This window comes from Arachis hypogaea, chromosome 18 (genome assembly GCF_003086295.3).
Source record: "Arachis hypogaea cultivar Tifrunner chromosome 18, arahy.Tifrunner.gnm2.J5K5, whole genome shotgun sequence".
In the NCBI taxonomy this organism is placed as follows: domain Eukaryota; kingdom Viridiplantae; phylum Streptophyta; class Magnoliopsida; order Fabales; family Fabaceae; genus Arachis; species Arachis hypogaea.
In genome coordinates this window covers 33882013-33909674 of record NC_092053.1, presented here as the reverse complement: position 1 = coordinate 33909674, position 27662 = coordinate 33882013, and positions in this window count along the sequence as shown.

Genomic DNA, 27662 nt, shown 5'->3' with positions numbered 1-27662 from the left:
GAAAGCCATGCATGAACCTTTTCTCTACAAGTTATGGACAAATTTGGCTAGCTAAATCTATATTCAGACGAGGCAAGCATTCTGTTTATATATAACTGACACTTTTTTACCAACACAAGATACATACCTATATATATAAATAAATAAATTAGTATAATTTGTATTTATATTATACAAAATTTTAATATAAATTGATAAAATAAATAATATGTATTTGCATGCACTATACATAGAAAGGACACAGTAGATAGCCTGCTTTATAATTCCTACTAATTATTAGATATTAGATTTAGAAAAAAATAAAAATAAATAAGTGTTTCCATTGTGTCGTTTACCTGGTAATTGGTATGTGAAAATATACAACTATACAAGGAAGCGTTAATGATATTAGTGTTCACTTCAATGTGGATGATGAAAATATGATACTTTCAAATGATTGATGAAGATACTGATTAATTAGCTAAGGGAAGAGTGAAGGAAACTGGAAAATATATAGAAATGACAAAAAAAGAAAAAAAAATCGTGAGGCTGACATGAAAAAGAGAAAACTACCACATATAGAAGTAAAGAATTTGTTCTTTAGTTAATTTTTTGTTTAGGTACCAATTGTTTATTCAAGCTATTCCCTTGCATTCTGATTGTTTATTCTTCCCTTCCCTTTAGTTATCAAAACTTACATACATCTCCTGAAGTTGCATCGATTTTCTGATTTTCAATACTAGCTTTGTTTATGAACTTCACTGCAGTTCTTCTGGATTTTCATGAGGTTTATCATTAGTAGTATGGTTCTGCACGAATTTTCTTGCTTATTTTATATCCAAATTCTCTGCATATGTAGATATGATTGAATTGGTTATTTGGTTATGCTTTGGTAAGCCTTAATCAATAGAGAGTGAAATCCGTTCTTAATAATGATCTTGATCTAGTTTCTTCTTGAATTGATGCAAACTGCTGAGTTTTATTTTCTGCTTAATCAATTGCTTAGTACAATACATCACATATTACATGATAATTTGGTTACATTATGTAGAATCATTCTCTTGGAAGACAATCACGTATGGATGAGTTTTTTGAGCACACTCATACTCGCAAAGAGGATAGGACTCAATGGGTTGATGAACACTCCCGAAAGACAAAGGTAACTTACCTTTATTAATTGTAACTATTTTGTTATCTAATTGTTATACATTATTAATACTTATAGTAGTTTATCAATCATTTCTCCTCATTGTAGGATATATTTCAAGAGCGTATGTTTCAGGCTGAGCAAGAGCGGCAGGCTGCTATAGAGGCTGGTGTAATTGATCCACCGTCTGTCTCTGAGGAAAGCATATGGATTGAGATAGTGGGTACAAAACGAAGAGGTAAGGTATATGGCATGGGTGAGGTAAGGGACTCTACCATGAGTTGATAGGCCAACCACGACCACCAGCACTGATGTTTTGGATCTTAGAGAATGAATCATAATACTCAATAGGGAAGCTGAACAACATGCTGCTAAATATAGAGAGCTTGAAGACCACTACCAAAGGGAGAAAAGAGAGTGGCAACAGACTGTTGAATCCTTGCGTGAGGATCTCAACATCAGTAACTCACAGATAGATCAATTTAGTCATCAGTTGAGCAGTTTGACTGAGTATGTGAGAGCCATGGGTCCTAGTAGTTGGATCACGTGTTCCCCCACCTCCTCCTTTTACTTTTCCAAGCTCTCAGAAAAGCACAGCCCCAGCCCCAGGTAGAAAACTCCCACCTATTCTGCTGCGACCAGGACAACCACAGAGTTCTCAAAGGGAGGATGATTCTGACGATTTTGATGACTCAGATGATTATTTAGACGAGTATGAGTAGGTTATTTAATTACTTTACTTTGAATATTTTGTATTATTATTATATTGCAATTTAAACGAATATAAGTCTAAGTTTAGTTATTTATCTTGTCTTGATTCTTTATGTTAGAGGGTTATTTATTATTTTGATAAGTTTGTAAACTCATTATCTAATATTTAGTATAAATTTTATTTTTATATTTAAAAGTTTATTTGTATTAACGGTTTACTATTTTTCAAATAGAAAAAAAAATAAAACATATAACTATTAAAATCGACGGCAAAGTTGTCGCTTTTAAAAGTTAAAATAGACAAATCTAAATAATTAAATCGACGACAACGGTGTCGATTTTATTCAAGCACATATCGACGGCCTTGACGTCGATTTTATTAAATATATTATAGACAAAAGTGTTGTTGATTTTATTGAGTTAAATATCGACACAAAGGCTGTCGATTTTATTGAATCAATTATCGACAAAGAGGACCTCGATTTTAAATAATAATATCGACGGCGATGTTGTCGATTTTATTAAGAATGTAAAATTCTCACACCCATATTACAGACGGAATGAACGTCGATTTTATTAAATTATTATCGACGGCAATGAAAGCTGTCGATTTTATTAACATTTTGAAAAATCGACAAGCTTTATAGCGACCAACTGCGCCGTCTATTTTGCCGTCGAATTTCAATATTATCAACGGCTAGGCCGTCGATTTGGCCGTCAATTTTAACGACGTTTTTTGTAGTGTCAATACCAACGTCCCCTTCCCCTCCACATTTCCTTTAATTCCTATTCCAGTTTTCCATTCCAAGAAAAAAATAAAAAAATAAATAAAAATAAAAAATAATAAATAATAAATAATAATAATAATTATATATATATATATATAAATTTTAATTTTAATTTTTCTTGCCCTTTTTTTTCATTTATGACTTCTTTTGTAATAATTTTTGTTTTACTCATCCGTGCACTTTTATATCCCTTCCTGTTTTCAATTTTTCTTTGCTTGAGGACAAGCAAACTTTTAAATTTGGTGTTGTCGCTTCGCTTGTGGCTTTTCCGTTTATTTTAATGACACCAAAGGGAGGCGAATCATCTTCACGGAGGAGCACAGCCTGAAGAATGAGACGACCAGTAGGATAACTGAGGTGGTTGAGTTCCTTTCATTCTATATCTCCTTCCATTCTTATTATGTTATATTCCTGTTTTCTCCTATTTTACTTGAATGTCTGCATGATCTTTGGTTGTTTTCATTCCTAGGTTCTAGTTTAATTTTGCTATTTTTAATTTTGTGCTGTCTCATGTACCACTCACTGAGCTTGAATCCAAAGAAAAAGAAAAGAAGTGATGTATTGCATGAGAAATTGAGTTTATATTTAATAGTAGTCTTATTTACTTAAATGTGGTGGTATTATTTGTGATTCTGAATGCATAATGTAAACAGTGCATATTTGAATTTGAATCAAAAGATGTTGATGCATGAGGAACAGAAATTTAGAGAAAAGAAATTAATCATTGAAGCAAAAGAAACAGCAAAAAGAAAATAAAGAAAAGCAAGGTCCAAGGCTCTAAGCATCAATGACTAGGAAGGTCAAATATGATTAAAAGCTCAAAGAGTTATTTTCCTAGTCATATACTTGTGGTGTAAATGTGTCAAGTGATCCTTGAGATAGAGCACCAAGAGTCGAGATCAAATGCATATAACAGAGTATGCCAAAGGCTTTGAGCACCACTGTCTGGAAGTAATTAACAAAAAAATCATAACTTAAAGAGAGTTCCCCAGTTAAGTGCTTGTGGTGTAGTTGTGTCAAGTAAAACTTTAGACAAAACATTTAAAGTCACGGCTAGGCTCAAAGTGCAAAGCACCAAAGAAGAAGGATAAAAGAAAATTTGCTATTTTCAAGGATTAATCCGAAGTAAAAAGGCCAGAAAATTAATAATACTATCCGGATTCTAATCCCGAATGACAGTGACATTCCTTAGATTCAAAGGATAGTGAGATGCCAACTCTATTAAGAATTGCAGTATATAAACTCCATTTTAAGGAGAGACAGCAGCTTAATTGAATACTCGCTTCTCATGCAAATTCACATCTGAAACCTGTATCAGTTTTGGTTGCTTGAGGACAAGCAACAATTCAAGTTTGGTGTTGTGATGCGTGAGCATCTTTCCTATCTTTTCCTAGTGAATTTGCATTCAAATTGTTAAGTTTAATCAAGAATTAATTATCTTTTAGCCACCATGTATGCTACTTTGAGTCGTGTGCAATTCTATTTATTTCAGGTAGCATTTGGATGGATTTGATGGACTTTCTATAGAAAAAGAGAAGAAAGCGAATGATGCTATCAACCCTGATCTCCTTGCACTTTAACCTAAATAATTCAAGCTACAGAGGTCCAATTGACGTGATTCTCATGGCGTTGGAAAGCTAACTTTTAGAGCTTTTCAACGATGTATAATAGTCCACATTTCTTCTCCATAAACTCAGCAAGGGTGGTGCCAAACTCTAGGTTTCTCAAGTTAGGCACCAAGATGAACATAATCCATGAATCCAAGGCAGCACAACGGTGATGCCCTACATAAAGCTTGCCATGGGAAGGAGTAGGAAAGATTGGATGAAGACAGCAGGAAAGCAGAGGTTCAGAGGAACGAAAGGCATCTCTATACGCTTATCTGAAATTCTCACCAATGAATTACATAAGTATCTCTATCCTAGTTTATATCTCAATTATGTTTTAATTATCAAATCTCCATAACTATCTGAATCCGCCTGACTGAGATTTACAAGGTGACCATAGCTTGCTTCAAGCCGACAATCTCCGTGGGATCGACCCTTACTCACGTAAGGTTTATTACTTGGACGACCCAGTGCACTTGCTGGTTAGTTGTGCGGAATTGTAGCAAAGTGTGATTCACATTTGAGAGCACCAAGCCATTGGCACCAATGTTGAAGATCATGATTTCGTGCACCAGTATGGTGGGTAAGGATCATGGTCATATGGAGGTGTTTGGTGAAAAGTAGCTTGTAAGTATGGTTGAGGGCTATGTTGAGGATATGGTTCATAGGCATATGGTGGTGGTTCTTGGAAATCACAAGGAGAGTCACCATAGCCATTGGATTGATATGCATCATAGAATGGCTCTTCTTCATAGTGTATTGGTGGAGGTTGTTGCCAAGAGGATTGATCATATGCATATGGCTACTGCCACCTTTGATTGTTCCATCCTTGATGCATTTTTTCATTGTAGCTCTCATTTCCTACAACATAGTTATAATCACACTCATAGCCAAAGTGAGAATTCATGATAGCAAGAGAAAATGAAAATAAAATCAAATAAGAAACAATGGAAACCAAATCCTAAAACTAGCAAGAACTAACAAAGAAGCAAAAGGCAAACATATTCACATATATACAATAACCAATAACACAACACCATTGCAATTCCCCGGCAACGGCGCTGATACATAAAAAATTAATTTCCCGTAATTACCAGCAAGTATACCGGGTCGTATCAAGTAATAAAACTCACTAAGAGTGAGGTCGATCCCACGGAGATTGGTAGATTAAGCAACTTTAGTTAAATGGTAGATTTAGTCAAGCAAACATGGTTTTGATATCATGAGAGTTGTTATTTTTGAACATAATTGCAAAAATTTAAATGGCAAAGAATTTAAAGAATTAGAAGAGAGAAAGAAGATGAAAGTAAATAACTGAAACTTAAAATGCAAGAAACTTAAATGACATTAAAGATAAATTGCAAGAAAGTAAAGATTTCAGAATTTTAAAGAGCATAAGAGTAAATAGCAAGAAATATAGAAACAGAATGTAAATGACAAGAATAATGAATTGCAAGAATGTAGAAGGGAATTGGGTAATGGGTATTCAAACAACTAAAGAGCAAAAGAAATGAGAATTGATGATGGAGAGGATCATTAGGGATCAGAGATGCAAATTTTCCTGAATTGATGTTGATCAATTCCTTCTCAATCATGGGTATAGATCCATGGCAAATTGTGGGTAATTGAGTCCCAATCTCTTGGTAACTCAATTTCTCTCAACACAACCAATTGCCACTCTCGTGATCTAATTGTTCATGAGAAGAGATGAAGTTCAATTTCTAATCCAAGCCACATAACTTCCAGAATCTCAACTAAGGAAGGTTACATCTCACATACCAACCAAAGTGTATTGATCAAGGAAATCATGAAAGGATGAACTCTAAACTGAATTATGTGACTCCTTTCTCAAATTCACCACATAATTCATATAGATTAATCCCTCTCTCGATGGTGATTGAATCTTTGAAGAACAAGAGTTTCCTCTTGGATTAACCACTTGAATTAAGAAGGAGGAGAAGAGTTATCAATTCATTCAAACAAGCAGAGCTCTTCCCCCTAATGAAAGTGGGGTTTAGTAAATCATAGCTCTAATTTCAATAACAATTGCAGTAGATGAAAATTAAACTAAGTGTGGAGAAAAATGAAGAAGAAGAAGAAGTTCTTAAAACTGAAATTCAAAGTTGCAAGGGAAACAAAATAGAAGACCGGTGAGAAAAAGTAAAGAATAGAAATTGCTAATGTAATAGAAAATGTCTAAGTGTCAAAAAGTCTAAAAACAAGTTTTAAAGCAAAAAGTCCTCTAAGTATCAAACTCTTCTCTATTTATACTACTCCTCAAACTCCTTCAGAGATCTTTAATTTGGGCTAGCAATGTGGGCTTTATCTTTGTTGAATTCTTGGCTCAATTGAAGAAGTATTGCTAAACAGGGAAGAAGGGGCTCATTCATAATGTTACTGGCCTATTGAGGGGCGTTACTGGCAAACACACCAGTGTTGTAGCACGTTGGCAACGTGCTTGTGATTGTCCTGGGCTGGTGGCTTGGTGCTGGGCGTTGTTAGCCCAAGTTGTTTCATTCTTGCTTCAATGCCTTCTTGTTTCATCACCTATCATTAACAAGGGTAATTGCTTCAAAGTCTTACCAATCCATGCAATCAATTTCATGAGATTCATTCATACTCATTCATTTATTCATTCCTTGAATCATTTGCATGAATTTGGCTACAATTAACCTGGTTCTTGGTACTTGAGTGCATGGAGATGGAACTCATTAAAATGCTTGTTTATTTCAAAGAAAATGAATGAATTTAAGCTAAAACTACTTCAACTAACTAGCTAATATAGCAAAGATGCAAATGCATCAGGCGCCATTTTGATGATTGGACTTTTGTGTGTTTAGAATTCACAATAAATTCTCGTTGCAATATAGTTTCTAAACCAACATCAATCTTTTCATACAAAAGATTGTTTGTCACTAAAACAAACTCCTAAATTTATAAACTGAAGTATTGAACCTCGGGTTGTTCTCCATAGGAATTATAATAGAGTGTTCTTGTTATTGGTTATGGGTCGTATATTGGGGTTTTTGAGATAGGAGACAAGAAATGTAAAATGTAATAAAAATAAACTAGCAACTAACAAAAATCTTGGCAAGGTATGAGAACTAGAAGTCCTATCCTAGTTATCCTCCTCAATTGTGACCACAATTGTCCATTGCTACCACTTAGTTAACCTCTAACTATGAAGGAAAGTCAAGTGGATGAATCAACTTGATTCCACAAGTCCTAGCCAACTCCCAAGGGAAAGACTAGCTTTAGTGGTATCCAAATCAATTAGCAACTTCTAATTATCAATCAACAAGGGAATTAGATAACTCAAGCATCACTAATTACTCTACCAAAGCCAAGAGGAACAAAATCTACACTAAAATCCAACCAAGAATTTCATCAAAAACTTGGAAGGCATAAAAGGAAAGCATAGTAAAAAGTACAAGGAAAGTAAATCTACACTACTCAATTGCGAGAAATTAAACAACAACAAATCAAATGAACAATAAAGGACCATGAATCATAAATTGCATTAAAGGAAAATAGAAGAACAAAAATGCATCAACATAAAAGCAAGGGATTACAAGAATTAAAAGCAAAATTAGAGAGAGGAAAGGTAGAAGGAGAAGAATTACAAAGAGAAAAGAAAATCAAAGCATGAAATTAGACTAGATCTAAGAGTTCCTAATCTAGATCTAACCTACTCCTAATTCTAGAGAGAAGTGAGAGCTTCTCTCTCTAGAAACTAACTAAAGGCATGTGAAAACTAAAATAAAACTAAACTAATGACTAGATTTCTCATCCCCCTTCAATCTTTGGATCAAATAGCATCAGAAATGAGTTGGATTGGGACCACAAGGCTTTAGAATTCGCTGGCCACGTATTGCTTTAAGTGGATCATATGGTAGCAACGATGTGTGCACGTACAGTGCGCGTACGCGTCACCATACGTGTAGCAACTATGGCAAATTTTATATCTTTTCGAAGCCCCAGATGTTAGCTTTCCAACGCAACTAAAACCGCATCATTTGGACTTTTGTAGCTCAAGTTATGGTTGATTAAGTGCGAAGAGGTCGGCTTGACAGCTTTTGCGATTCCTTCATTTCTTCATGAGTTCTCCATTTTTACATGCTTTTCCTTCATTCCCTTGATCCAATCTTTGCCTCCTAAATATGAAATCACTTAACAAACATATCAAGACATCTAATGGGATCAAAGGTAAATCAAGATTAAACAATTAAGGGCCTAAAAAGCATGTTTTCACACTTAAGCACAAATTAGGAGACAATCATGAAACCATGCTATTTCATTGGATAAATGTGGGAAAGGATGATAAAATCCCCCCTAAAATCAATACAAGATAAACCCTTAATATGTGGTTTATCAATCGCCGTACCGTTTATGACCACATGACTGCAGCGTCAAGCTCTACAAAGCCCATAAGGTAGTGTAAGAGGTAATCCACGTTTTCCTTCCAGTTTTTCCAACACTTAATTTCAAAATTATTGGGTAAAAAGTGTTGAGATTTTGAGCTTTTGATGTTATAGGATCCAATTATCTTGAGAAAAATACTTAATCTTTCCTCTTTGATCCTTGGTTGTGGTAAGAATTCTCAATCCTTGTGGAATTCTTGATTTATTGTATATGGGTGTTAGGTTGCTATGTTTAAATGTGATATTGTGGAATAGGTAGTGTAAATATGTATATTAGAGCTTGATTGAGGTTATGAAAAGCTTGAAAGTGGAGCTATATGCTGGAAAATTTGTTGGTGAGGTGTTGAGGCCTTGGAAGCTTGAGGATAAGTAAATTGAGAGTGTTTCGAGTTTGATAAGGGAATTAGCCAAGGTATAGTTTCGATTTCTCGTATCTAAAATATAATGTAATGTGAAAATTTAGGCTAGTGACCCTAGGATAAGAATTAAACTGTTGATGTTGAAGATTGGTTAAAAATGATTATTATGCATGTGGTTAATATCCTTGGAGATTGTGAATTTGTACTCTTGTTGATGAATGTATGAATTGTTCATGATATGGACTAGGTTGTGTATAATGATTGGTGAATTTGGAGTTGATATTGCATTTAATATGGATATTTAATGAGTTATATTGATTGTTGTGAAATTGAAAATATTCGGTTGGAACTTGATGAAAATGGAGAATTGGTTAGATGTGGATATAATGAGAAAGTTGATTATATGGATTGAGAATTCTTGATGTTGAATTGGTAAGTTTGGGTTGGTTTAAAGAGGATTTGAAATTGGGATATTTTAAAAATGGAGGTTTTGCAAGTTTTGTGAAAATTGTGATTCTGGCCCAACTTTGATGGAGCATAACTTGGTTTCTGAACCCCCGATTTGTGTAAAACATGTTTAGAAATAAAATTTAGTCCAAGATGTTTATGCCGTTCAAAGAACGGGGAAAAATGTTTTTAAATGAGGAGGTTATGCTCAATCATAGTTTGGTGTGCAAAACTGAAATAATTGTGTTTGTAACAACTGGTTCCTGTGGTGGTTGGGAGGTTTGAAGGAGTTGGAAAGGGGAGTTTTAGATAGACCGAAGACGCTTAGCTAGTTGCCTCTTACTTTTTCATGGCTTAGTTATGTTTATAAGCTTTAATTATATGTCAGAATTTTTAGGATTGCCTTCGGCTTTCCCAGGACATTATATGTTAGATATGTGGGCACTGTTACCATGCTGAGAACCTCCGGTTCTCGCCCATGCATATTTTGTGGTTTTCAGATGCAGGATGTGAAGCTCCTCGTTGAGACATGCTGGAAGCTTCTGATTTAGCGAAGACTCTTATCTCTCAGGGTTTTGTTTTGGTTATATGTATTTACATAGATACTTATTATCTCCATTGCTTATATATATATATATATATGATGTATTAGCTTCCTCTTAGAGGTTATTTTGGAGACACAGGTTTTGTAACTCTGTATTGGGGGTTTTTCGGGTTTTCCTATATATATCTGTATGTATATTTATATGCTCGGCCGGTTACCTTCCAAATCAAGTCTTGAGCTTTGTTATCTGTATTTTGGCACTCTTCTGTATATATACCTGTGTTATTTTATCTTTTACCTAGCTTCGCTTACGTTATTGGTTTTGGGAGTGTTGCGCTTTTCAATTTAACGACTTTGCTTAACGCTTTTCTTTAAAAGCTCCTAGTTATAAATATTTTTCCACACTATTATATATATATATAATTTTGTTTTTAGAGGTCGTAATACCTCGCCACCTCTGTTTTATGACTTAAGCATAAGACTTTGTGTGGCTGGCTATTACATTATGGTATTAGAGCAGTTCATTCTTGTAGAGCCTGAGGGATGGGCTGACTATGCTTCTGTGCATTCTCTGTGTATGTTTTTATGTGCTATTAGGATATCTTATTGATATAACTGGCATAAATTTTCATGAGCATGCATTTGGGACTTTGAATTACTAGATTTCCGATATTGAGACTGATCAACTTGATATCGACTATTTGGTGTGTATAGGAACCAGATGGCGCCTCATGGACGCGGTCGAGGCCGTGGGAGAGGTCATACTAGTACTCAGGGGCCGAAAACTGACACGCATAACCCGGTAAACTTTTTGGCAGCATTAAAGAATATGGCTGCTGCTATGCAGGCCACTGTTGAGGTGCTAGGGCAGCAAATGAACAATAATAATAATGGTGGAAATGTTGGAAATAGGCCGATGACACTGTCTGCATTCTTGAAGGTTAACCCGCCAGTTTTTAGGGGAACCACCAATCCGACTGAAGCCGATACTTGGTTTCAGGCCATGGAGCAACACTGCAAGCACAACTGGTGCCTAAAGAGTAGTGTGTCGAATTTGTTACCTATCAGCTTACTGGGGAAGCACTGCATTGGTGGCAGGCTACTCAATGCCTCTTACAGCATGGCGATGATCCTATCTCCTGGGATACTTTCCAGGTAGAATTTTATAAGAAGTACTTCCCAAATTCTATCAGGACGGCAAAAGAACTTGAGTTACTACAACTGAAGCAGGATGCTATGTCCGTGTCTGAGTATACTAACAAGTTCGAGGAACTATGCCGATTTTCTCGTATTTGTCAAGGGGCTCCTAAAGACTTAAGGAGTGGAAGTGCATTAAGTTTGAAGGAGGGCTTTGAAGTGACATCTTTAGTTCAGTAGGGCCAATGGAGATAAGGACTTTCTCAGAGTTGGTGAAAAAGAGCAGAGTGGCTCAGACTGTGTGAAAAGGGTAGCTGCAGAGAAAGGAAGTAATAGGGGGCCATTTCAGCAGAATCGAGGAAGGAGCTTTGCTCCTAGGGGTCAGACTTTCAAGCGTGGAGGCTTCGTACCACAGCAGACTCAAGGTTAGAATAACTTCAGAAGGCCCAACAATAACAATTATACTGGGAGAAAATTTGGGAAGCAGCCTCTGAATGAGTAAGCTTTTTCTAGATGCGGGAGTCATCATCCGGGAGTCCCGGGCAAGGCGGGATGGGGCTTGTGCTACTCTTGTGGTAAGGTGGGGGCATAAAGCCTCAAACTATCCAGAGAAGCAAAGGCAAGGTGCTGGGAGAGCACATCAGCCTGGTCGAGTGTTCACTACCTCAACTGTAGGTGCAGATGGGTCTGAAACACTTATCCGAGGTAAATACGAAATAGCTGGTAAAACTTTGAATGCTTTATTTGATTCTAGAGCTACCCATTCATTCATTGCATTTAAGAGGGCTAGTGAATTAGAACTGAAGATAATTGTGTTAGATTATGATATGAATGTGCATAATGCTACTTCGGAAGCCGTTGTGACTAGGTTAGGCTGTCCACAAGTGTCATTCCGAGTTAAACAGTGAGAGTTCGTACATGATCTGATTTGTTTATCAATGACTGGTCTGGATCTCATTCTGGGACTGGATTAGTTATCTAACAATCATGTTTTGCTTGACTGTTCTGAGAAGTCGTTATACTTTATGCTGGAAGGATCAGAGAGGCCGGTAGAAGTGAATGGCTATTATTTGAATTCTATGGTAGTAAGTTGTTCTGGATACGAATGCCAGGGTGTTATGTAATGCGTGAGCATCTTTCCTATCTTTTTCGAGTGAATTTGCATTCAAATTGTTGAGTTTAATTAAGAATTTATCTTTTAGCCACTATGGATGCTACTATGAGTCAATTGCAATTCTGTTTATTTCAGGTAGCATTTGGATGGATTTGATAGAGTTTCTGTAGAAAAAGAGAAGAAAGCGAATGATGCTGTTAACCCTGACATCCCTGCACTCTAACCTGAATAACAAGAGCTACAAAGGTCCAATTGATATGATTCTAGTGGCGTTGGAAAGCTAACTTTCAGAGCTTTTCAACGATATATAATAGTCCATACTTCTTCTCCAACAACTCAGCAGGGGTGGTGCCTAACTTGAGGTTTCTCAAGTTAGGCGCCAAGATGAACATAATCCATGAATCCAAGGCTGCATAAGTGGCGCCTAACTTGGGTTTTACTAAGTTAAGCACCAGAACAAGGGAAAGCATTAACGGAATTCTACCAAGGTGGCGCCTAACTTGAGATTTCTCAAGTTAGGCGCCAGACACAGCAATAACACTCACTTGGATGCTGCCTCCTCCAAGTTAGGCGTCAGGAATGCCCAGTTAGGCGCCAGGTGTAGCTAACTCACTCAATCCGATTCGGCCAGGTCCAAGTTAGGTGCCACTCCCCTCCAAGTTAGGCGCAACACTAAGAAGCAAAATGGTCCCACATCTAAATGGCCAAGCCACGAAGATCCTTATTTAATTCTGATTAAACTTTATTTTATTTAAAAATAGGAAATGATATTATTTAGTTTTAGAAAATATAATTTATATTAATTAGGATAGATATAAAAGGGAAAGGAATTAGCCCTTCGGGTTTTCTTCTCTTCTACCTCATTCTGGAATTTACAGTTTTTCTGAATCCTAGTTTTCTCTCTAAACCATGAGTAGCTAAACCTCCACTGTTAAGGTTAGGAGCTCTGTCTATTGTATGGATTGATACTATTATTTTTCTATTTTAATTCATGTACTGATTTCTATTTCAAGAATTGTTTTCGTTCTTTATCTTATGAATTTGGGTGAAACGGAAGTATGACCCTTGTTCTAATTGAGTTCTTACATAACTTGGAAAAGCTTTTTACTTGAACAACAGCTTGAAAAGAATTTCTCCTAAATTTTTAATTATCTGGACTTAACAGGATACGTGACATATAATCCTCTTATATTTGGGTAATTAGGGTTTTTGTGGCATATAAACTAGAATTGAACTTCACCCTCTAATTGGAATCAAGTGACCAAGTAATTGGTGGTTGATGAAAGTTAGAGGAGACTAAAAAGGTCTAAGGAATTAGGGTTTAATCACATATAGTTTGCCATGAATTGAATCTTGCATGATTAAAATAGTTAATAAGAAAAGTTAATCCGGAAGATAGATATCTCTGAAACCTTAACTGTTTTCTCCATATATATTTCACCTCAATTTACTGCTTGTTTTCTGATTTTCTGAATTACTGTTTGATGCATTTGAACTCTCAACACTCTTTTCTGTTTGTCTAACTAAGTGAATCACTTAACCATTGTTGCTTAGTTCATCAATCCTCATAGGATTGACCCTCATTCACTTGAGGTACTACTTGGTACGACCCGGTGCACTTGCCGGTTAGTTTGGGGACTTTAAATTCCTTCTTTATTTTCATTCATTTTCATTTTTCCTTCTTTATTTTCTTTTATTATTTTTATTTTTCTTATTTTATTAGTCTCATTTAAATTTTCAAAATTTTGCTCAACTATTTCTTTTTAATTTTTGAAATTAAGTTTGGTGTCTCCTAGTTATTTTTATTTTTATTTTTCTGTTTAATTTTTTATATATATAAATTTTGAAATTTTCATTCCCATTTTTCTTATAATTTTTAAAATTTTACTACTTTAATTATTTAGTAGTTTTATTTTATTTCTTTACACATGTTACCTCACTGGGAATTCTCTGTACTCTGAAGTAGAGATCCCCACTTTCCTTTGTTTTCTTTTTGTTTACGAGAAGGAACAGGGATAAAGAGCCCCCTTCTTGATTTTGATCCTAAACCTGAAAGGACTTTGAGGCGGCACTTGTAACAAGCTAGACTTTACAAGGCTAGTGAAAATCTGAGTGAGACTTTTAAAAAGGAAGCTGCAGAGTCCACTGTGGATCATAATCATGCTGTTAATGCCAATGTGGCTATTCCGAATGAGAATGAACAACCTAGAAGAGTTCTTGGCTCATACACTACCCCCAATGCAGATTTTTATGGGAAAAGTATTGTGGTGCCTCCTATAGCTGCAAACAACTTTGAACTGAAGCCTCAGCTATTCACTCTTATGCAATAAAATTGTCAGTATCATGGACTTCCTCAAGAAGACCCAAATCAATTTATTTCTCATTTCCTGCAGATTTGTGATACTGTGAAGAAGAATGGAGTGAATCCTGAGGTTTACAAATTCATGCTCTTCCTATTTGCTATGAAGGATAGAGTAAAGCTGTGGCTAGATTCTTAACCCAAGGAGAGCCTAGATACTTGGGATAAGGTGGTCACTGGATTTCTGACTAAATTTTTCCCACTACAAAAGCTGACTGAGCTAAGGGTGGAGGTTCAGACCGTCAAACAGAAAGATGGTGAGACCCTGTATGAAGCCTGGGAGAGATATAAGCTGCTGACCAGGCAATGCCCTCCGAACATGTTTTTTAAATGGACTCAACTGTATATCTTTTATGAGGGCTTATGTGAAATATCCAAAATATGTTTAGATAATTCTACAGGTGGTTCATTGCACATGAAGAAGACACCAGAGGAGACAACTGAGCTTATTGAGTTGGTTGCTAACAACCAATATCTCTACTCATCTAACAGGAATCCTGTGAACTTTGGGACCCCTCAAAAGAAAGGCATTTTGGAAGTAGAGGCTTTTGATGCTCTTCTTGCTCAGAACAAAATTTTTTCTCAGTAGATGAATCTGATTACTCAACAATTGAGTAGGATGCAAGTTTCAGCTGTTAATACTCAGAATGCACCTCAAGAGGCTCCTTATGACATGACTAGTAGCTTTATGCAAGGTGAGAATTATGATTATACTCAATTTCCTTTTGAACAGGTCAACTACATAGAGAATGCTCCTAAAAACCCCAATAATGATCCATATGCTATGACCTATAATCAGGGGTGGAGAAATCACCCAAATTTGGGGTGGAGAGAGCAACCTCAGAGACCACAGAATTTTAATAATAATTTTCAGGGCGATTTTTAACAGAATAATTTTAATAACCACCAGTTTCAGTCATCTCAGCAAGCAAATCCTCAATCTGAGAAGACTACTGATTTGGAAGCACTAATGGCGAGTTTTATACATAAAACCAGAGCATCAGTCAAGAACTTGGAGATTCAGATGGGTCAATTAGCCACAAAAGTTAATGAAATTGATCAGAGGACCACTAATAGCCTTCCTGGTAACACAATTCTAAATCCAAGAGAGGAGTGCAAGGCTGTCACCTTGATAAGTGGACAAGTGGCAAGTAAGGAAGCACAAGTTACTGAGGAGTCGGTTGAAAAAGAAGCTCCATAGCAGACTGAAGACACAGTAGTACACGCCCTCCTAGGCGTGCAGACAACCCCTTCCCAGTCTCTCTTGACACTCATCCTACATTGCCTAAAGCTCCTGAGTACAAGCCCAAGATGCTATATCCTCAGAGACTTCAAAAGGAATCAAGGACAAACAGTTTTCAAAGTTCTTGAAAGTTTTTAGAAAGTTACAAATCAATATTTCTTTTGCTGAGGTTTTGAAGCAAATGCCTCTCCATGTTAAATTCATGAAGGAGTTGTTGTCAAAAAAGAAGCCTTTAAAGGGAGATGAGACAGTGGTCCTGACTAAGGAATGTAGTGCCATCATTCAGAATAACTTGCCAAGGAAGATGCCAGATCCAGGGAGCTTTCAAATTTCATGCACCATTGGGAGCACAACCTTTGAGAAAGCTTTATGTGATCTGGGAGCAAGCATCAATTTAATGCCCTTATCTGTGATGAAGAAGTTGTAAATCCAAGAGGCACAACCCACAAGGATAGCATTACAGATGGGAGACAAATCTATAAAGCCTGCATATAGATTAGTGGAGAATATCTTGGTCAAAGTGGGTAAGTTCTTCTTCCCAACAGATTTTGTGATTCTTGACACAGGGGAGGATGAGAATACCTCTATAATTTTAGGAAGACCATTCATAGCCACTGGAAGAGCTATGATTGATGTGGAAAAAGGTGAATTAGTGCTTAGAGTGCATAATGAGCAACTGGTCATTCATGTCTTCAAAGATATACATTCAGCAGGTGAAGAAGAGAGGTGCATGCAGACTGAGCTTATTAATCCAAACCTTCAAGAGTTCCCTAATGATGCACAACAGAATCTGCAGCTCAAACCTCTTTTGGTGACAATCAATAAATTTTCTCCTGACATCAAACCTAAGTTTGGTGTCGAAAATGCATCATCCACCAAGGAGGAGATTCCCAAAAAGAAAAAAATACCTAGGGAATGGAGAAACAAAAAGATTCCCACTGAAGACTTCTCCACAGGAATGAAGGTGGTATTCACTACATGTTCAATCCTGCCTCATACAGTGAACAGGAATCTGTCTCTTGAGCATATAAAGTTGATCAGTGGGAGCACAAGAAAGAAGTTCACAGTGAGGGGTGAAGAGCTGAGCCCCTATGATTCTCCTCCTTAAAGGAGCTGACCGTCAAGCTAGTAACGGTAAAGAAGCGCTTGTCGGAAAGCAATCTGATGTTTTCGTATCCTTGAGTTTGAATTTTATCTTGATATTTTTATTTTTATTTCATTATTTTTGTTTGAGTTTCTATTGTTTTTCCTTTGTTTTATATGTATTTTGATCATGCAGAGTGATTAGAATAGAAACATGTGCATGAAGACAGAGTTTCAGACACCCTAAAAAAACTGGTTTCGGACTGGCTAGCGCCTAACTTCACTTTCTGAAGTTAGGTGCCACATATAAGCTGATTTTGGAAGAATGTTTCGGGAGGGGTGACGCCTAACTTCACATAATTAGGCGCGAGAGAAAGCATAACATACGGGAGGCCTAGGGCCTAACTTCGCCATTTTCAAGTTTGGCGCCAGGTGAGAAACATGCTTCAAGTTAAGCGCCATGGGGGAGAGAAGCATATGAAGTTAGGCGCTGAGTTATTAAAGTTAGGCGCCAGCTACACTTCCCTCCACTAATTCCAAACCAAATCCCACTTATCATGAAGCATATCTCAAAACTTATCCCCACACACCCTTCCAACCCGTCACCCCAACCATTCATATATATATATAGATATATATCCCTTCCATACACACTCACACTACAAGAAAAAGCGTGTTTTTTGACGCCAAAAATCGACGGCTATCTCTGCCGTCGATAATTTTCGACGGCCTGCTGTCGATATTACTAAAAAAATAATTAAAAATAAAAAATATTAAAATCGACAGCCTAGTCGTCGATATTTTTATAATGCATTAATTTATTTCCCTATTATCATCATATTGTAGGCGAACTAGAAGTCGAAAATAAAATCGACGAATATGGCGTCTATTTTATTATTTTAAATATCGACAACTTTGCCATCGATAAATTTGAACGGTCTAGATTACTTTCTAAAATGGGATGAACAGTCTAAATTTAATCTATATAATAGACACTATATTTTTTGTTTTTTTTATATTAAAATCGACGAATATGGTGTCTATTTTATTATTTTAAATATCGACAACTTTGCCGTCGATAAATTTGAACGGTCTAGATTACTTTCTAAAATGGAATGAATGGTCTAAAATTAATCTATATAATAGACGCTATATGTGTTGTTTATTTTATATTAAAATCGACGAATATGTCATCTATTTTATTATTTAAAATATCGACACCTTTGCCGTCGATATATTTGAACGGTCTTGATTGCTTTCTAAATTGGAATGAACGATGTAAATTTAATCTATAAAATAGACGCTATATATGTTGTTTTTTTAATTAAAATCGACAAATAGGCCGTTGATAAGCCACTATTTCATGATTTATCTTGTGCTCAATTGAGTGGTTTTTATCAACTCTTTACCCACTTATTCATACTATTTGCATGGTTACGTTCTACATTTGCCTTCCAATTATGTGCTTTGATTGAAAACATGCTTCTTTGGCCTTTAAATTGCTAATTATTAATCCTTTCTTATTACCATTAGATGCCTTGATATGTGTGTTAAGTGATTTCAGAGATTACAGGGCAGGAATGGCTCAGAGGATGGAAAAGAAGCATGCAAAAGTGGAAGGAATACAAGAAGTTGGAGAAATTGCTAAGCTGTCCAGCCTGACCTCTCTGCACTCAAACGGCTATAACTTTAGCTACAGAGGTCCAAACGATGCGGTTCCCGTTGCGTTGGAAAGCTAACGTTTGGGGCTTCGATTTGATATATAATATACCATAGTTGCCCTTACTCTAGGTGACGCGACCGCGTGCTCCATGCGGCCGCGTTGCAGTGACGGAAATCAGCGTGTTTGAATTCTTCTCCAGCGATTTCTGGGCTGTTTTCGACCCAGTTTGCGGCCCAGAAAACACAGATTAGAAGCTATAAAGTGGGGAAATGCATCCATTCATAAACAAGCTTTCAAATTCACTTTTCATATTTTAGATGTAGTTTTTAGAGAGAGAGGTTCTCTCCTCTCTCTTAGGATTAGGATTTAAGACTTCTCGTAGTTTTAGGAGTGACTCTCAATCCCAGGTTCAATGTTCTTTTTATTTCTTTTCTCACTTTTGTTTATGACTCTTTATGATTGATTTTCTATTTTAATATATTTTGAGGTATTTCAGACTTATGATTGCTCTCTTTAATTTATGTTACTGTTGCTTCCCATCTGAAGGCATTTTTATTCCGGTAAATTTACTTTTTCCCTTTTGGTCTTGGTTAAGAAAGCAGTAACTCAGGAGTTACCTTATCTCAACATAATTGATAACTGTTATCTTTGCTAATTGAACTGAACTTCAAATAATGCCAACCTTTTCTTAGGAAATAAATAGGATTCGAAGATCAAACTAATTAGTCCCTTGACTTTCCTTTGCTTTAGTAAAGGTCAACTAAGTAGAATTAAGATTTAACTTTCATTATTATTGATAAGGATAACTAAGTCTGGACTTCTAATTTCTTATACCTTGCCAAGAGATTTTATTATTATTACTTTATTTTACTTGTCATTTAAATATACCTGTGCCCATTGCCCAAACTCAACATTCCCCAGAAAACTCATAACCAATAATAAATACACCTCCCTGCAATTCCTTGAGAAGACGACCCGAGGTTTAAATACTCGGTTATCAATTTTAAAGGGGTTTGTTACTCGTGACAACCAAAATGTTTGGACGAAGGGATTTCTGTCGGTTTAGAGACTATATCTATAACGCGAATGTTTTTATGAAATTCTTTATTGGCAAAAATCCTAACGCAAAATGGCGCCATTACCGGGGAGTTGCAAACGTGTGCCTTATTATTGGTTATTGTAAATATTTTATTTTTGCTTGTTTATTTGTTTTATTTTTGTTTTTATTTTTGCTTTTTCTTAAGTTAAGAGGTTATTGGTTTTTATTTTAAAATATTTATTTTATCTTATCTTATTTCAAAAATTAATTTTCAAAATTCAAATTTAAAAATTTTCAAATTTCAAATTTTAAAAATTCAAAATTCAAAAATTTAAAATTCAAAATTTCAAAATTTAATTTTTAAAATTTAAATAACCTTTTAATTTAAATTTGTTTTTATTTTTTATTTGCTACTATAAACTCTCACCCCTTTGGCTGAGTCTGGTTACAATTATGTTGCTGGAAGAAGAAATTACAATGAGAACAGGCATCAAGGTTGGAACAATCAAAGATGGGAGGAGCCACAAGGATTTGATCAACCCTCATGGCAACAACCACCTCCAATGGACTATCAACAACTACCACCATATTTCTATAAACCCTCTCCTCAACATGACTTTGGACCACCATACTCACAAGCCCCTTTTCACCATTCACCTCCATATGACCCTAACCCATATCCACCATACCAACCACCTTATGAGCCATATGAACCATATATAGAACCACCCCAATTCCAACCCAATTACTCACAAGAACCACCACTTTAATATTCACCATCTCCATATCCATCAATCCAAGAGTACTATGATCCTATTTATGAAAGCCGAGCATCAAGAGATAAAGGATCGTTTCAAAGAAACAGTGGATCGATTTTAGGCAACCATTCATCAATTGGGGCAAGCAATAATGAGTCAATTAGCTTCCCGACGTTCGGACACTCAAGGAACCCCCATGGCTTCATGTGGCAATCTAATGAAGAACGTAGTATGAATGAGATACTAGAAACTCCAGTGAACAGTACGGAGCATGACTTTGTACTGGAACAAGTAGAGGAAGCCGGAGTTATTGAAGAAGAAGAATTGGTTGAAGACTTAGGAGATGCTGAACCTCCTTGGGAAAGTCAAAACATAGAGCCTCCTTCCAAGGCATATCACAGTTGAAGACTTGGAAGAGGTTGATCAAGTGTTAGAGATTCAAGAAGAAGAAGCACAACCTCTCATGCCCTTGGAAAGCAATGAAGAGGAGATTGAATTGGAAGAGAGCTACCAAGAGGAAGAGGTTGAAATTAAAGAAGCTTGCAAAGAGGTGGTAGTTATCAGAAAAGAGCACAAGGGAGTGGAGCTTGCAATTCCATTAAAGATGCCTCCCCCTAAGTTACCATCATCCTTCACAACATTCAAGTGGGTAAAATTCATATCCCTTTGCTTTCTAATCCCACTTGAATATGGGCTACTGGAGACGGATGGTCAACTTAGAGCTCTTTGTGGCATTAAGAGTAAGAGGAAGATGGCCAATGGTAAGAATTGTCAAGCAAGGTTCAACATGGTTGTGTGCTCAAAGTTTAAATGCAAAGGTTGGTGTAAAGCTCAACTGAATGGGTCTAGGAAGTTGTTTGGCCGCTTACGTGAGAATTCAGACTGCTTGCCACCCGGATGGAAAAATATTGCTCAACCAAAAGACGGGTGCAAAGGCAAGGTCTGGGACCCCGGAATTCAATCTAGAAATCAGCACTCTTGGGGCCTTGTCACTTGCTTTAACTTACTTGAAGGCTTTCTGCGCCTAGTTTGGGACCCCGGAGGCCATTGGAATCACAAATATTGGTGGAGATTCCTAGATGAGTTCAAGCATAAGCCGCCATGACAAGGAGCTCGACAAATGTCCAACTTAAGGACTTTAACTAAAAGTGCTAGGTGGGAGACAACCCACCATGGTATGATTGTTCCTTTTTCATTTTTATTTAGTTTTATTTATTTTTGAGTTTCATTTTATTTTATTATATTGAACCTGGAGTTTTGCATCACATTCATATTAACACTGCATTCTGCATTTTTTTCAGATTATCAAAAAAAAAAAAAAACACGCACGCGACGCGGCAGCGTCTCTGACGCGTCCGCGTCACCAGTGCATTAAGAGGAAAATAAATTGAACAGAGAGTTACGCAGGAATAAGGCTGGAGGCGTGCCAATGGCACAAATTGTCCCACGCGACCGCGTCGCTGATGCTGCCGCGTCATTTGCAAAATAGCTTCCCACGCATCCGCGTCACCCACGCGACCGTGTGGTCCTGTAAATCGACGTAACAAGGGTGTATGGCCGAAAGTTGAGCTGGAATTGGGCTGGATCCGTGCTAGCAACACAAGCCCTGCCATGCAAACGCGTCACCCACGCGTCCACATCATATTGGAAATAAGGCCACCCGCGCGATCGCGTCGACCACGCGATCGCGTCACCCTAGGTTTTGGCAATACCAAGTTTCGAACAGAGAGTTGTGCTACCGCGAGGCTGCACTCGCGCCACTAGCATAAATCAAGTCACGCGATCGCATACTCCACGCGTCCGCGTCGCCTGACCTTATTGCGCACTACGCGACCGCGTCACCCACGCGACCGCGTCGCCAGCGTCACACAACCTATCCAGATTAGTGCCAATTTTCTTCTCTTTTCTTCTCTAATCCTAATTTCTTCTATCTTTTCTTCTTTCTTCTTTCTTTCTTACTTTATTTCTTTTCCTTCTCATTCTTCTTATCTTTTATTTTATTTTATTTATTTGCATACTTTCATTCATTGCATATTTTTATTTTTCTAAATTTTTTATTTTACCATTGGTGTTCAAATGTTCTTATTCAACTGTTACATCTTTTCTGGTATTTTCTTGGTGCTTAATGACTTGTTTAATTCTGATTGAGTAATACTATTTAATCAATGCCAATCTTTTATATCTGTATTACTTTTGCATTGACATGAATTTATATTATCTCTCCTTCCCCACTCTCTTCCCCATTGTTGTACATTTTGTACCACTGGCATGCCATGGCTTCTATTATTTTCTCACTTGCATGTTGTAGCTACCATGTAATTGAGACCCTTATTATTTGGCATTAACCCACCCATACTGTATTTATTTTCCTATCTTTATTTTTGGGTTACTCTTCTTCCCTTTTTCTTTCAGGATGGCCACCCGGAAGAGAACCGGAAGACGTTTACATGAGGAGACATGCAAGTCAATCTGCATAATCTATAGAGAAAAGCATCAGTTGAAGTCACCCATCCACTTGCACATCTTAGCATGCACCGAGGACGGTGCAATCTTTAAGTGTGGGGAGGTCGATACCGATCTCCATGGGTTAGTTATTTCCTGACTCAACACCAAAATTTTTATTTTATTTGTTTGTTCATTGTTGCATTTGCATGTTTGAATACATTTTTGTTTAATTTTGTGCATATTTTACCACTTGGTTGAAGTAATATTTTCTTTTTCAAGAAACCTTTTAGAGCATTTCACTAATTTGAATAAAATTTAATGTTACACTTGTTTGAAGAGATATTATACTGGAACATGGTTTAGAGCTCGAACACACAAAACCTGTGAGATTTTGAGCCTATTTGAATTGGTTGTATTTTTCAACCAATATTTTATTTTTGATGTGTGTTTTTCTCTCTAAAATTGTGATCTTTGTCTTGCTTAATTCTATATTTCCATGGTTTGATGTATACATGCACTTATATGATTGAGGCCTTTGTTTCACTGAGCTTACATACCCATATGGCCTTACCTTTCATTATCCTTTGCAAACCAATTTGAGCCTATTTTACCCCTTTTATTCTTTACTTTAGCTCATCATTAACTCTAAGCGAAAAATAATAATGCCTTAATTTGAATCCTTGGTAAGCTTAGACTAGTGAGATGCTTATGATTTAAGTGTGGGAAAATTGAATTGGTTTGAAAATTGAGTATGTTAGAATTTTCTAAAAATGTGAAAAAAAATGTTTAGGACATGATTCATGCATCCAATAATTTAATCATATGCATTGAGAAAAATAAAAGAAAACAAATATATATTAAAAAAAAGAAAAGAAAAAGAACAAATAAGGAAAAAGGGGACAAAATGCCCCAAAGTAAGTGGTGAAAGCAATGCATATGTACTATACTTAAAATTAGGATGCATGAATACGTGGAAACATGGTTAATGGATAGTTAGGGGTGGTATTATGATTACATGGATTGTCTAAAAGTTAGGTGGAAAGTTTAAGTTAATTAAGGATTCAAATTTTAGTCCACTTGGCTAAATACAATCCTACCTTGACCCTAACCCCATTACAACCCTTAAAAGACCTCTTGATTTGTGTATTTATGCATTAAATTTATGTTGATTGTTAGATGAAGAGCAAGCCTTAGAAAGCAAGGTTAGTAGAGAATTGAGAGAATCGAACCTTAAACACTTGAGAGACTAGAGTGATATACACTACCAGTAAGGGTTCAATGCTTAATTCTATGTTCCCTGCTTTCATGAGCTATCTTCTTACAAGTTTATTTGCTTTTTATTGTATGATTTGAATTAGTGAAATCCAGTTCATGTATGTTTTTAAAAGATTTGTTTACTTTTAACCAAGTAGGTAGAATCATTTTGCAGGTAGTTGCATTCATATAGGTAGGTTGCATTTCATACTCTCTATCATTCCTCTTCATCTTTATAGCTTCTCTTGAGCTTAGCATGAGGACATGCTAATGTTTAAGTGTGGGGAGGTTGATAAATCACTATTTCATGGTTTATCTTGTGCTCAATTGAGTGATTTTTATCAACTCTTTACCCACTGGTGCACGAATTGTAAATCACACTTTTTACAACTCGTACCACTAACCAGCAAGTGCACTGGGTCGTCCAAGTAATACCTTACGTGAGTAAGGGTCGATCCCACGGAGATTGTTGGCTTGAAGCAATCTATGGTTATCTTGTAACTCTTAGTCAGGAAAACAATAAAATAATTCACTTATCAAATTTGATTGCAAGGAATAAAAGGGTAGAACACAAATTATACTTGTATGCACTGATGGAGAGTATGTTGGAGTTTTGGAGATGCTTTGCCTTCAGAAATTCTACTTTCCTCTGTTTTCTAATTCACGCATGCACGTCCTCCTATGGCAAGCTGTGTGTTGGGGGATCACCGTTGTAAATGGCTACCATCCATCCTTCCAGTGAAAAGGGTCCAGGTGCGCTGTCACCGCACGACTAATCATCTGCAGGTTCTTAGTCGTACCGGAATAGGATTTACTATCCTTTTGCGTCTGTCACTATGCCCAGCACTCGCGAGTTTGAAGCTCGTCACAGTCATTCAATCCCTGAATCCTACTCGGAATACCACAAACAAGGTTTAGACTTTCCGGATTCTCTTGAATGCTGCCATCAATCTAGCTTATACCACGAAGATTCCGATTAAGAGATCTAAGAGATATTCATTCATTCTATGGTGGAACGTAAGTGGTTGTCAGGCACGCGTTCGTGGAGGAATGATGATGATTGTCACGTTCATCACATTCATATTAAAGTTCGAATGGATATCTTAGATAGGAACACGCATGTTTGAATGGAAAACAGAAATACTTGCATTAATTCATCGAGACACAGTAGAGCTCCTCACCCCCAACAATGGAGTTTAGAGACTCATGCCGTCAAAAGGTACAAAGTTTAGATCTAAAATGTCATCAGATGCGAAATAAACCTCTAAAAGTTGTTTAAATACTAAACTAGTAACCTAGGTTTACAGAAAATGAACAAACTATGATAGATGGTGCAGAAATCCACTTCTGGGGCCCACTTGGTGTGTGCTGGGGCTGAGACATAAGCTAATCACATGCATAGGGCTGTTTTGGGCGTTCAACGCCAGCTTTGGATCCTTTTCTGGCATTGAACTCCAACTTGTAACTTGTTTCTGGCGCTGGACGCCAGACAGTAACATGGAACTGGCGTTGAACGCCAGTTTACGTCGTCTATCCTTGAGCAAAGTATGGACTATTATATATTGATGGAAAGCCCTGGATGTCTACTTTCCAACGCAATTGGAAGCGCGCCATTTGGAGTTTTCTATAGCTCCAGAAAATCCACTTTGAGTGTAGGGAGGTCAGAATCCAACAGCATCAACAGTCCTTTTTCAGCCTGAATCAGATTTTTGCTCAGCTCCCTCAATTTCAGCCAGAAAATACCTGAAATAACAGAAAAATACACAAACTCATAGTAAAGTCCAGAAATATGAATTTTGCCTAGAAACTACTGAAAATAAACTAAAAACTAACTAAAACACACTAAAAACTATATAAAATTAACCCCAAAAAGCGTATAAAATATCCGCTCATCACAACACCAAACTTAAACTGTTGCTTGTCCTCAAGCAACTAGATAAATAAAATAGAATACAAATAATTTTAAGAAGCAATAATATCTCAGAGTTTTTTGAGTGAAGCTCAGATTCTAATTAGATGAGCGGGACTAGTAGCTTTTTGCTTCTGAATAGTTTTGGCATCTCACTTTATCCATTGAAGCTCAGAGTGATTGGCATCTATAGGAACTCAAAATTCAGATAGTGATATTGATTCTCCTAGTTCGGTATGTTGATTCTTGAACACAGCTACTTTATGAGTCTTGGTCGTGGCCCTAAGCACTTTGTTTTCCAGTATTACCACCGGATACATAAATGCCACAGACACATAATTGGGTGAACCTTTTCAGATTGTGACTCAGCTTTGCTAAAGTCCCCAATTAGAGGTGTTTAGGGTTCTTAAGCACACTCTTCTTTTTGCTTTGGACCTTGACTTTAACCGCTCAGTCTCAAGTTTTCACTTGACACCTTCACGCCACAAGCACATGGTTAGGGACAGCTTGGTTTAGCCGCTTAGGTCGGGATTTTATTCCTTTAGGCCCTCCTATCCACTGATGCTCAAAGCCTTGGGGTCCTTTTTATTTACCCTTGTCTTTTGGTTTTAAGGGCTATTGGCTTTTTTTGCTCTTGCCTTTTGGTTTTAAGAGCTTTGGCTTTTTCTGCTTGCTTTCTCTTTTTCTTTCTCTATATATATATATATAATTTTTTTTTTCTGCAAGCTTTGTTCTTTGCTGCTTTTTCTTGCTTCAAGAATCATTTTTATGATTTTTCAGATTATCAATAACATGTCTCATGTTCATCATTCTTTCAAGAGCCAACATATTTAACAGTCTTAAACATCAAATTCAAAAGACATATGCACTGTTCAAGCATTCATTCAGAAGACAGAGAGCATTGCCACCACATATAAATAATTAGAATTTATCTTATTAAAAACTCGAAAAAATATTGCCTCTTATTCTAAAGAAATTCTTCTATTTTATTCATGTTTACTGATGATGATAAAATTAAATTATAGATTAATTGGGGATAAAATCAAAAATATAGATACTAATTACTACTATATGACTCCTAAGGTAAAACTAATAAAAATAGTTATCACAGAGTTAAGGCTAAGATTGGAATTTAACAACCTTTGTTCTGGGAAGTGGATGTTCCTCTAATCTGCGGGGTGCTTGGTCCTTCAAGAGATAATTTCTGGCGCTTCAATTCCCTTAAATCACGCCCTTGCTCCTCCTGTTCTTTAAGCAAATAGCAAAGAATGCTACTTTGTTCCTTTTGTTCTTTCTGTATTTGTTCCATAGCTTCTTACATCTTGGTAATAGATGTTTCAAGATACTCCCAGTATTCAGATTGAGGGATTTCTGGGAGAATTTCCTGTGTTCTCTTCTTGATGGGGTCATCCTGTGCTTGTTGTTTTTCCATTGATGCTTTGGTGATTGGCCGCTCAACTGAGATATACTCAGTTATTCCCATCCTTACTCCAGCGTCCTTGCAGAGCATAGAAATCAAGCTTGGATAAGCCAACCTGGCATCTTTAGAATTTTTGTTTGCAATTTTGTAGAATTCAGTTGAAATCAGTTGATGAACTTCCACTTCTTTTCCCATCATGATGCAATGGATCATCACTGCTCTTCTAATAGTGACT